Source organism: Helianthus annuus, chromosome 14, assembly GCF_002127325.2.
Source record: "Helianthus annuus cultivar XRQ/B chromosome 14, HanXRQr2.0-SUNRISE, whole genome shotgun sequence".
Lineage (NCBI taxonomy): Eukaryota > Viridiplantae > Streptophyta > Magnoliopsida > Asterales > Asteraceae > Helianthus > Helianthus annuus.
The window spans coordinates 38,046,056-38,059,410 of record NC_035446.2 but is presented as its reverse complement, the minus strand read 5'-3'; the positions used below and the strand labels follow the sequence as shown (position 1 = coordinate 38,059,410).

The window sequence follows — 13,355 nt, the reverse complement described above, 5'->3', positions numbered from 1 at the left end:
ACTTTCTTAAAATCCTTGTGTCCCCGGCAACGGCGCCAAAAACTTGATGTGCGTGAAGTGTGTTATATTTTTTATGAGTATTTAAGCCCTTTTTTTTACACTTTTAGCCAAGTTTTAAATTTATAAAACACGATATTCACTAACACTAAACACACATATGGGCAAGTGCACCCATCGTGGACGTAGTATAGTGTTGGTAAGATACCGAGGTCGTCCAAGGACACAAGAGCTTTTAATACCGGTTTATCCTCAACGTCTAATCAAATCAAAAAGTTAGAAAAATGTTTTAAACTAAGAAAAATAAAAACTAACTAAATGCTGAAAATAAAAATAAAATAAAAACAGATAGACAAGATGAATCACTTGGATCCGACACGTGTATTAGTATAACCTTTGATTATTTTTGCACTTTTGCACTTGTTTAAGAGATTATCTTAGTTATTGTAGTAGGCCCCTCTTTTGAAGGCGACGTTACCCTCAACCCAGTAGTTTGAGTCAGCAAGGATACAACCCTAAAGGGTCGGATTATTGAAAGATAATGAATTAAGTTATTAATGCAAATTGTGGTAGGCCCCGCTTTTGGCGGTGACGTTACCCTCGGCTAAGTAGTCTGAGTCAGCAGGGATACAGTCCTAAATAGCCGGGTTATAGTATTAATAGTAGTTAACTTATGAGGGGGTCAAAGAGTTTGGATCCCCGCCATCCAATACCTATGGGCATTGAAGGAGATCCTACTAAATTTGACCCAGGTCCCAAGCAGGACCTCTAAACGCTGAACAAGGGCAAGACCCTTACCAAACCGTTCCCTTAACCCCCGACCAGGTAGCCAACATACCTCCATATAGACCGTGGAGATATGAATGGTGAAAATCTTTTATTTTATATAGACAGTAAAATAATGCCAAGACACCACGGACAAACGATAAGGAAAGATCACCTTCAACATAAGTAACTAGTTATTAAAGTCATTAATACAAAACCAAATAAAAAGTGCAAAAGATTAAAGATAAAAAGTATTATACTAAACACTTGTCTTCACCAAGTGATGTAAGAGACTTAGGCAAACATGGCCTTGATTGTCAAGAACTCTTACGATCAATCTTGGATCCCGAGACAACTCACACACTCTACGATGGACAATGGATGATGGTGGTGGATGATGGTGTTATGGTGGTGGTGGGTGGTGGATGAAGTGTGAGAGAGGTGGTGTGCCAAGGGATGAGAGAGAATGAAACCAAGCTCCTCTATTTATAGGCTGAACAGAAGGCTGGACACGGCCCCGTGTCCGCTGGACACGGCCCCGTGCCCGCTGGACACGGCCCCGTGCCCGTCTGACATTCTCTCTCTTCATTAATTGTAATTGCGAATTACAATTAATGCGCCTGTTGTACTTTCACCACGCCCCCGTGCCCGCTGGACACGGCCCCGTGGTGGGCAATGGAAGCTTCTACTGGTTTGTCTTTTCTGCTGCTTCCTGGGCACGCCCCCGTGTTCGCTGGACACGGGGCGTGTTCAGACTCTGTTTCTTCTTCTTTGCTTTGGGAGGTGCCGTTGAGGGTCCGGGCAGTCTACTTTTGTTCCTTTTCTTGTATTTATGGTAGAATTAGTTGTCTTTTTGCTTCTTTTGTTATTTTGAGCTCATTTAATACTGAAAATACAAAAGGAAGACAAAAACACTATTTTTCCAACATTAGTACTCAAAAAGGGTTAGTTTTATGCCTTAATTGATGTGATTTATATGTTGCATTTTACACACATCAAATACCCCCACACTTGAACTTTTGCTTGTCCTCAAGCAAAACTCTTTAAATGTGGCTTACACTCCCAAATGGAATAGGTAGAAGAGAAGTTTTTAGCTTGTCCTAGAGTGTCGGGAATCCAAGGTCTTTGTAAGTTTTATTTTTATTTATTTACAATCCTATTCGTTATGATTTATTTTGAACGTTTCATAAGATAAATTACTTATTTGGTCATAGCATGCCTTATTAAAATTCCATTTATATACAAGTTCACATACCTCACGGGAGATCACTCAACACTCGGCCGAAGGTGTATATTTTAGTGAATCACTCGAGAGCGGCATGGAACTTACGCCTTCCATAGGCTTGCCAAGCAATCAATCCTCCTCCTTTTTAACTTTTTACCTTTGTAAATATCAAGAGGACTTTTTGGGGTAAAGGGTTAGGCTTGGGTTAAAGGTGGGTGGTTGGTTAGTGGTTAGTAAAAAGGGCGAAAATCGTAACAAGCGTCGGTTTTCGTGAAATACCTTGTTTTTAGTGACTTTTTATTTTTTTTATTTTATTTTATTTTTTTTTTTGAAGTATTTCTCCAAACAAGCTTTTATATAGCTTTTGTTTGTTTTTGACTTCATCACTATATTTATTTAATTTTTTTTTTGATCGTCACATAAAAAGGTGAGTTTACGAAAAAGCGAGCTTGTTACTAAAATAAAGGGTGAAAAATAAAAAGGTTTTTGGTGGGTAAAAAGGGTTTTGGGGTAATGAAATGAAAGGTTTAGGCTCAAAGGGGCTATCTAGGGGGATTTTGGGTAGGTAATAAAAAAATGAAAAATAATGGTTTTGAAAGAAAATGGTTAGTCCTAATGCCTCCATCATTTACTTACTTGGGTTTAAGTTGGTAAGGACCGGGAATGTATCGTCGTGGCAAGTTCTAGATTTGTAAGAACCAAGCGGCTATTCACACAAGAAATGAAAAATGAGCATTTAATCTAAATATGTATATTTTTGTGCTCAATAAAGGCTCAAAACTCACTTTTGTGGGAATGGGTTTTTAATGTGATCAAGTATATATAATCGAATTTTTAACTAGACTTGTTATGCCCTTTCATAATTTTCTTATTTTGGTTCTTTTTTTTTATCACGACGCTATCGGTTGTAAACTTGTAAAAATATAACCTTTTTAGAACTTGTTATTCCCAACTTAAACTAAGACAAGTAAATAAAAAAATGAAAAAGTTTTTGAAAAAATTTGGGGTGTTTAGCGGTTCCAATAGAGTTTTGTGTAAGGCTTGTGTTTAGGATTTTGCAAAATTTCAAGGTTTTAGCATCCCCCCACACTTATATTACACATTGTCCTCAATGTGTCCAAAAATAAAGTTTTTGGTTGATTAGAATGTGTAAAAGTGGGTTTAAAAGCAAAGTTTTGTGTTACTGGCATTCTGGACACGGCCCCGTGTTGACCGGGCACGGCCCCGTGGTCAAGTGCCAGTAACAAAAAATTAGAGAATTGAAACAGAAGCCTGGACACGGGGGCGTGTCCGCTGAACACGGCCCGTGTCCAGTTACCTGAACTGGGTGATTTTCTGCAGGAGGCTTAGCACGGGGCCGTGTTGGTTGGGCACGGCCCGTGTTGAGCCTTCTGTGATGGAGATTTTTGTCGGGTTGCTCTGTTCTTCTTGCATGGTTCCATTTTTCTCGTTCCCTTTTTCATCCATTACCACCATGAGTGTGTTTTATTCTGCAAAAAACTAAAAGATTAAACTAAACTAAGGATAGTTCCGCGGAATGCCTCCGTGGTGCGCCATGTTTATAAGGGTCCTTGGCTAGACCCGAGTCGAGGTTATATATCTTCTGAGTGGGATGCCTGGCTTCCCATGTTACACCGTCGGAGAGCGGCATCCAGGCTCGAATCAATAACCTTCATGTAATTGACTGGGTCGTCGTCCTCTATTCTCTTCCCAACTCCGAACTTCACCTCATCATCCCCATACCTCAAAGTGAGTGTCCCGTCATTCATGTCTACCACTGCTTGTGCTGTGGCAAGGAAGGGTCTCCCTAGTATAAGGGGGACCTCGGTGTCTTCCTCCATATCGAGTATGACAAAGTCAACTGGATAAACGAATCTGCTTACCCTTACCAAGACATTCTCGATGACACCTTGTGGGAACTTGACGGATCGATCAGCGAGTTGTATGCTTATTTTTGTAGGGCTCGTGGTTCCCAAGCCAAGCCTTTTGAACATTGATGAGGGCATGAGGTTAATGCTAGCCCCTAGGTCGGCCAAGGCATTGCGAACGAGTGATTCCCCTATTGAGCATGGAATCGTGAAACTTCCGGGATCGATTTTCTTTTGGGGTAGTTTATTGAGTACGAGGGCAGAGCATTCTTCGCGTAAATTAACTAATTGCAAATTTTCAATTTTCTTTTTATGGGTAAGGAAGTCCCTCATAAATTTAGAGTATTTGGGCATTTGGGTTAGGACTTCGATAAAAGGAATACTGACATGCAACTGTTTTAACAGACTTTCGAATTTTGCGAATTGCTCATTGGTCTTTTGACGAATTAACCTACCGGGGTACGGAACTCGAGGAGCCTTGGTAGGCTCTGGTGATGGAGGAGAGTTCTTTTCCTGCAGAGGTGTTGGCATCGTTTCTTCCGTAGGTGGCGGTACTTCTGCAGGCCCTACGGTGCGGTTTCGTAGTGTGATGAGGTGAACTTGCGCCTTTGGGTTTGTTTTGGTATTGCTAGGTAATGCGCCTTGCGGTCTCTCGAAAAAGTTTTGAGCTATTTGATTTATTTGTTTTTCTATGTTTTGAATGCTAGCTTGTTGATTCCTAAAATTAGACTCTAATTGTAGAAATCTTTCCGAGTTTTTCTTATCAGTGTCAGAGACGAGGCGAGATATAGTATCTTCGAGCCTTTCTCGTCCACCTTGTTGTTGAGTGAAATTTTGTGACTCATTTCTTGATTGCTGAAAGTTTGTTCGTTGGGTTTGTTGGTTACTACTATTGTCGGGTTCCCTCCAACCAAGGTTTGGGTGGTTTCGCCATCCTTAGTTGTAAGTTCCCGTTGGAGGACCTGACGGCCTAGGTCTATTATCATTGTAGTTTACCATTTCTTGTTGATCGTCCGTTTCTTTCATGCAACTCCAATTTTCATGTGACCCACCACACCCTTCACAAGCCATAACCGAGACGGTTTTTGTCATTTCTAATTTTTTTATTTTTGAAGAAAGGGCCTCGATTTGGGCTTGTAAAGAAGTGCTTTCGTCGACCTTATGGGCGCCCGGGGCGATAGACTTATTTCCCCGGGGGGTGTGCCATTGAAAATTGGTTTGAGCAATTTCCTCAATCTGATTATATATTTCATGTGGGCGTCGGTTACCTAAAAGTCCCCCGGAGCTAGAATCAAGTGTCTGCCTAGTGTGTGGCAACAATCCATTGTAGAAAGTGGATACTTGTTGCCATATTGCGAGGCCGTGATGGGGACACTTGCGTAATAGCTCCTTGAACCTTTCCCAAGTTTCATACAAGGATTCCCCCTCCTCTTGTGAGTATGTATTAATTTCAGTCATTAATTTAGCAGTTTTAGCAGGAGGGAAATACTTATATAGAAATTTTTGGGCTAGTTCATCCCAGGTGTTTACCGAACCAGCTGGGAGGGCGTTGAGCCAAGCTTTCGCTCGGTCTTTTAGTGAGAATGGAAACATACGGAGGCGGATGGCGTTGTTTGATGCTCCATTGATCCGAAAGGTATCACATATTTCTAAGAAATTAGTTATATGTAGATGGGGATCCTCGTCCGCAAGCCCGTGGAAGGTTGCGGAGTTTTGGAGCATTTGTATCAAATACGGTCGAAGCTCGAAGTTATTGGCTTCGACATTCGGAGCATTGATAGCGGTGCCTAGATTACCTACGGTGGGCCGTAGATAATCCATAAGGGTACGTTGGTCCGCCATTGGAGGTGGATCACCCGAAACCTTCTCTTGGTTTTTGGCTTTTAACCTTTTTCTGAGAAAGCGTTCGGGTTCTTCTAATGGTTCTTTTATGTCTTTATTGGAACTGGAGTTCATGCACTACGTTAGGTTGGCGTCGGGTTCCAAGTCCTGCAATAAAAACAGAAAAGAATGTTGGTCAGAAGGTTCACCACGGCCCCGTGTTGAGCGAACACGGCCCCGTGGTCGGAATTACAGTGATTGTTTTTCAGATCCCAGTTACTGGAAGTTGGACACGGCCCCGTGTTGCACCGGCACGGCCCCGTGGTCAGCCTTCTGTAACTTGAAAAACAAAAACTGCCAGTAACGATGCTGAGCACGGCCCGTGTCCAACCAGGCACGACCCCGTGCTGAGCTCTGCAGAAGCTGAAAAACTAAAAAAAATCCTAAAAAAAAATTAAAGAAAAATAAAAATATGATTAGGCCGCTGATTCCTAACTTTCTTAAAATCCTTGTGTCCCCGGCAACGGCGCCAAAAACTTGATGTGCGTGAAGTGTGTTATATTTTTTATGAGTATTTAAGCCCCTTTTTTTACACTTTTAGCCAAGTTTTAAATTTATAAAACACGATATTCACTAACACTAAACACACATATGGGCAAGTGCACCCATCGTGGACGTAGTATAGTGTTGGTAAGATACCGAGGTCGTCCAAGGACACAAGAGCTTTTAATACCGGTTTATCCTCAACGTCTAATCAAATCAAAAAGTTAGAAAAATGTTTTAAACTAAGAAAAATAAAAACTAACTAAATGCTGAAAATAAAAATAAAATAAAAACAGATAGACAAGATGAATCACTTGGATCCGACACGTGTATTAGTATAACCTTTGATTATTTTTGCACTTTTGCACTTGTTTAAGAGATTATCTTAGTTATTGTAGTAGGCCCCTCTTTTGAAGGCGACGTTACCCTCAACCCAGTAGTTTGAGTCAGCAAGGATACAACCCTAAAGGGTCGGATTATTGAAAGATAATGAATTAAGTTATTAATGCAAATTGTGGTAGGCCCCGCTTTTGGCGGTGACGTTACCCTCGGCTAAGTAGTCTGAGTCAGCAGGGATACAGTCCTAAATAGCCGGGTTATAGTATTAATAGTAGTTAACTTATGAGGGGGTCAAAGAGTTTGGATCCCCGCCATCCAATACCTATGGGCATTGAAGGAGATCCTACTAAATTTGACCCAGGTCCCAAGCAGGACCTCTAAACGCTGAACAAGGGCAAGACCCTTACCAAACCGTTCCCTTAACCCCCGACCAGGTAGCCAACATACCTCCATATAGACCGTGGAGATATGAATGGTGAAAATCTTTTATTTTATATAGACAGTAAAATAATGCCAAGACACCACGGACAAACGATAAGGAAAGATCACCTTCAACATAAGTAACTAGTTATTAAAGTCATTAATACAAAACCAAATAAAAAGTGCAAAAGATTAAAGATAAAAAGTATTATACTAAACACTTGTCTTCACCAAGTGATGTAAGAGACTTAGGCAAACATGGCCTTGATTGTCAAGAACTCTTACGATCAATCTTGGATCCCGAGACGACTCACACACTCTACGATGGACAATGGATGATGGTGGTGGATGATGGTGTTATGGTGGTGGTGGGTGGTGGATGAAGTGTGAGAGAGGTGGTGTGCCAAGGGATGAGAGAGAATGAAACCAAGCTCCTCTATTTATAGGCTGAACAGAAGGCTGGACACGGCCCCGTGTCCGCTGGACACGGCCCCGTGCCCGTCTGACATTCTCTCTCTTCATTAATTGTAATTGCGAATTACAATTAATGCGCCTGCTGTACTTTCACACGCCCCCGTGCCCGCTGGACACGGCCCCGTGGTGGGCAATGGAAGCTTCTACTGGTTTGTCTTTTCTGCTGCTTCCTGGGCACGCCCCCATGTTCGCTGGACACGGGGCGTGTTCAGACTCTGTTTCTTCTCCTTTGCTTTGGGAGGTGCCGTTGAGGGTCCGGGCAGTCTACTTTTGTTCCTTTTCTTGTATTTATGGTAGAATGTGTTGTCTTTTTGCTTCTTTTGTGATTTTGAGCTCATTTAATCCTGAAAATACAAAAGGAAGACAAAAACACTATTTTCCAACATTAGTACTCAAAAAGGGTTAGTTTTATGCCTTAATTGATGTGATTTATATGTTGCATTTTACACACATCAGAGGACGTCTAGCTTACCTGACTCCAGACCAAGTATATTTTGAATCCTAGGGGGATGAAACTAATACCGACACCAGTATCAAACAAGATGGATGCAACTGGTCAGTTGATAGGAAACGTATCGGTGACCCTTAATGACTTCACATGACTCCGCTAATTCCCCATTAGCTAACTTGATAGAATAAGAAATGTCTAACCTTCATGACTCTAACTCATATATATGCTTAGTCTCTAAAGACACTAAGTTAAGCCGACGTTGGTACCCAAAGAATTGATACATGCTAGTTGTAGAGTAGAACGTACCCATGGCAACAATGGGATTTTGGGGAGTATTCATAGTTCTATCTATACACTTACTTATTCACTTGCTTGATTCGCCATTAAACATCCATGCTTGTAGTGATCTCTTTGCCACCGTCAAAATCTCCTAGTTCTTTCATGAGTATATCTAACTCATTTGTTTCCGTTTTGTGCTCAGTCTCACCACACTGCTACTCTTGGCACTTTTGCAAGTGCCCTCGTGGTGAGAGTTTCACTTATCTCACTTAGAATTTTGGCAAGTTATTAGCGTACTCCTTGATGCCAGCTTCATATTTCAGGGCTAAACCCTAAATGTAGCACTCAGCGTGTTTGGATTCAGGTGTTATCTAGTATGCAACAATCTTTTAGAGATCGTAGAGGCGTCGGGGGTAACTAGCTACATTTGCTCTAATCATACTCGATTTCTAGAGTTCGGTTCCCAACCTTGGAATTTACCACTAGCTAGCAATACTATTCTCACGTAAGATCCTTGAGTTATTCCCATAATAACTTATTTCTGGTATTACTCCCTATAGTTTGCACTTGGAGATTCCACCAAGTCATCGTCTCCCTCAACAGATGACTATTCGTTTACCAAATCATTTACTTAGGAGTACATTTACTAGCATGGTTAACTGACTTCATTGTCTTTATCAAGCGGTCATGACTTACCGCACCTCTCGTATCAATGAGGTCTCGCGGCTTATAATCCGTGAAAGCCTTAGAATTAAAATCTGGCGTGATTGCATCCCAAATGTGGCATTGCCACTCATTCTCGTCCCATCGGGATTTGAACCACTTGAACTACTGGTACCATCAGTACCATCAATAGTGTCGACTCGACAACCTCATGTTGTTCCATATGACCTCTAGTTCAACTTTAATAGTAGGGCGCTGATTAACTGACCCTCTTCTAGGCGTAGATTTTCTTGTCGACGCCACATTGTTTCCGATACATAGTATCATTGGGTCAATGCTTTTATTTGGACAGATATAGCCTATCATGCGCCTAAGAATTAAGAATGTGATTGGTCATGGAAACCTCAAGATAGCGTTGCTCCGGTATGTTTGAACAATGATATTCATGAATAAATGCATTCTAAAATGCATAGTACCTCTTGAGTGTATTAGCCATGTGCCTAAATGGGAAAAGAAGTAATTCGTTGAGGAGGAGAAACTAAACGGTCGTCTCCAATTTTTGCAACATGTATCCCATACTTCCTGGATCTCGATCGCCCAAAGTAGGAAAAATCCTTCGCTGCACTAGCCCGTCTGACGAATACGTTGATACTCCTTGAGCTCCACGAGCTTCGACCAAATTGTTATAATTTCCATAGATGTCGAATAATACAATGAAGGGGTTGTAGCTTGGCTCATGCCATAGTATCCCTTGGAATAAGACAAATATCAAACGACAGAGTTTAATGTAATCATCTCCAATAACTAAGATAAGGTAAGGTATCACAGACACCAAAGAACCAACCCATGTACAAGAATTTCGAGAATGTTGAGGAAAATCCTCCATGAGTGGCTAACGAGTCTCAGACGACTCGTGTTATAGATCGAATGTTAAGTGCAAGCAATACGTGTAGTCTTCCTGTATTGTAGAGTGTTATAGTAACCATTCTGGTTAGTGTTCTACTAGATAGAAATTTGAACAACATAAGAACTTCGAATGGATGGTGATCTCTTGGTTTGACCCGCAGAGCCCACCAGGATTCCCATGCACTACAAGTTGTTATTACGTGGGCCCCCGTAATAATAAATTGTCTTGCATGGTCACCCCAGTGTCTCTCGTTCAAAGCAGGCGATCAGTCAGAGAGAGGAGTCTATTGTCTACATACCTTCAACATAGAAGGGACCTTCGTAATGGTCCACGTGCTAATGCCCATTTTCATTATTCGTGGAAGGGCACAACGTTAGCCGAAATAGTAATAAAAGAATTTGTCATACTAACAACTGGAGGGGCACCTTCAAGATGAGTACTTCATATTCCTTGTCTAGACATGAATGTAATCGAGCATGACTAATATGAATCTCAGGGACCGTCCCACTAGTAGAGTTGTTGTCCAAGGCCGACACCTCCGACTCGTCGTCACTACCGAAGCCAGGCATATACCACCCGAGGGTAAACAACCATCTTCCCTGGGATCAATGCTTTAGGGTCTCTCTCAGGGACCACGCCTACCATAAGCTTCGTAATAGCCGCGAGGTTGTCATTCTCATCGCGTCAGTCAATTGTAATAATAGAATTCGTAGTCGAAGGTATTTTCATCCTTGGCAAATATTCCGTACAATACATATACAAAGACATTATATATATATAATCACTAAATCTCATGTTGTATTTGTTCTCATGTTTCACATGTAAGCCTTAGTGTTTTCAAATCTATTCCTCATAGACTAAACATGTATTGAACCATATCAGTTACTTTTGATTGAGCCCGCGTGATAGATCCTCATGTTATAGTGACACAATGAAAACCTTTTGTCATTTTGTCATACTTTTTGAAATCATCTTTGTAATGTTATCAACATTGTTTTCATGTGAGAGCCCTTGGTGATTGTAGACCAAACTTTGTAAAAGCTTGTCCCCGGTTCACTACAATCGGAGCTCTGATACCAATCTGTCACACCCTGCTAGTTGCGGAAGCGTGTTGCGTGTGACGTAAGAAAGGTAATCATTGCATCCAATCATGTATCACCGGCTCAAGACTTGTTTCCTGAAATCAATGTAGTTTTAAAAAGTCAACAAAAGTTGAGCGAGTTCATGCAGTTTTTGTTATCATATGTAATCGTAGTATTCATGAAAATGAAATCTTGTAATAGTAGTATTCATGAAAATTAGATCTTGTAATCATGGTATGTTCTGATTCATTCATGGAGTCTGTTAAGGATCTATCAGTGGGTAGCGAGCCCCCTGACATAATGTACCATAAGTAAATAACCAACCCGAGAACACTTTGTTATCATTTGGGATCACAAAAGCACTCCACGGTTAACAACTAGGAGTGGGGCGTGCCTCAAGCCCAATAGATCTACACCTTTTGCACCTTGGTCACTAAGTGATTAATGGTTACTAATGTTATCATCCTACTTATGCACATTGATCATGTTATCTACTACTCCGTAACTAACATACCAATAGTTTTAGCATGTATTTCCCCTCCATGTTTTTGAATACAAAACATTGAAATCAGTGAAAGGAGGGACATGAACTCACAAGTTTGCGTTCCGTGTATTATGATATCGAAGTGAGCGTCCGTACGTGTCAATAACCTACATGTATACTAATCTCGTTAGACACTAGGTCTTTTCGGACCTCGTACAAGTTGTTCATCTTGAATTCTTTATTATATTCTCATTTGTCATCTTTGGAACAACTTTGTATTTTAGAGCGTTGATAGTTTACTCGCTCGATTGTTATGTATATACATATATTCTATACGTATTGAATTCATAAGCGTATTCATGTATTTTATGTGTATTGACTTATGTGTGAACAGGCTTCGTTCTTCATATGTCCTCGTGCAGTGCACGCATGTCATTGAGCCTTTGCTCATGTTATTGGGCCGAGCCCATGTCATTGGGCCTAGCCCATGTCATCTATGTTATCGTATTTAAGCCATGTTTTAATGTTATTGGGCCGAGCCCATGTTTTATTGTTACTGGGCCGAGCCCATGTTATATTGTTATTGGGCCCTAGCCCATGTATTAAGGAATTTGGGCCTAGCCCATTACTAGCTTTGATATGCCCAATTCTAAATTTAGGAGTCCATTAACATAATCTTGCAATTTTTACCAAAATGTTACCAAGGAGTAAACTTTAAATAAGTTCATTTTTCCTATGAAAAATACTTGGTAATTTTTATAGTTTTCGACTTTTCGGATTCTTGTTATCGGTCACTTATATATGTGCTCGTTTTAACGTCTAAAATATGTTATTTTTAGACTCGACATAACAGTAATTTTCCTCGCGATGTCGATACGCCCAATTGTCGTCGTCGAGTGTTATGTATTACCGTTTCGACAATTTAGTTTATTCGTCCGTTTAATAGCATTTCATTGGAACATGTAGGAAACATGTATATGTATCTTTGGTGTCTTTTTATACTTGTCGCATACAAGTATTTCTTGCAATTATGAGTGTATTATTTTGATCACCCTAAAGGTATCTATGTACATACACATAGCACAAAATACATATACTAGATAAGTTTCCAAAATATATAATTTTTTGTCAAAAATTATATTTACACATTGTCATTATTTTCACCCTTTTATTTTGCGAAAATATATGCTTAAGTTCATAAGAACTATTGAATACTTGAGGCTTAACTATTCTCATCAAAGCTTCCACAATGACGTTTAAAACCACTAATCGCATTTAACTTTGTTAATCACCCTTTAACCCCAAATTTAATCACGATTAGATTTTTAGAAAAAAAATCGCCACAGTTTCCCCTAAACTATGACGTTTCCCACGTTTTCAAAACGCGTTTAAATCACCAAATCAATTTTCCAAAATTATCATCAACACAAACCAATTTACAAAACACAACTTTTCAAGTAAAATCACACATATGCATCTTCAAGTCTTCATGAACATATTTAGATATTTGTCAAGCCTTCTAAAAATAACATTATTTTTGTGCTCTATATTTAATCACACTTTTTATATAAACATGTTTATATAAATCTTTCAAGACCACTAAAAATAAATATGTTTTTAGGTTTATCCACAAGTTCCATATGCTTATATAACATGTTACAAGGTCACTAGTTTAGAAATCATGCTTTTAAGTTCTTTAACAACCTTACATTTTCCAAAAGAAATCCTCTTCGTGTTTACATATGAATTTTATGAAGCTTTGAGGATGATGATCTTGCTTAGGCTAAACACGTTCATGTTTAGATCATACTTTTAATCATAATATGGCAAAATCATATTATCTAACATAATCCACACTATAGCAATCATCAAGAATACTATATATTTAGTCATATTATCTTGATTGTTATTATTTTTTTTAGAGTTTTTGAGTATTCTTTTAGTGAGTTTCAAGATGATTTCTCTTGTACTTATATAATATACATAACTAAAAAATGAGTTTAGAAATCTTACTACTAGCACTTAGGCTAGGGAAGA

At 39.8% G+C, this 13,355-nt stretch overlaps 1 non-coding gene across 1 annotated transcript; it reads left to right on the top strand.

Moving 5' to 3' along the window:
* Positions 1-5,212: 5,212 nt before the first annotated feature.
* On the top strand, positions 5,213-5,319 carry LOC118486995. Its single transcript, XR_004880162.1, has one exon. It is a non-coding gene; the product is annotated as a small nucleolar RNA R71 (small nucleolar RNA).
* Positions 5,320-13,355: the final 8,036 nt, after the last annotated feature.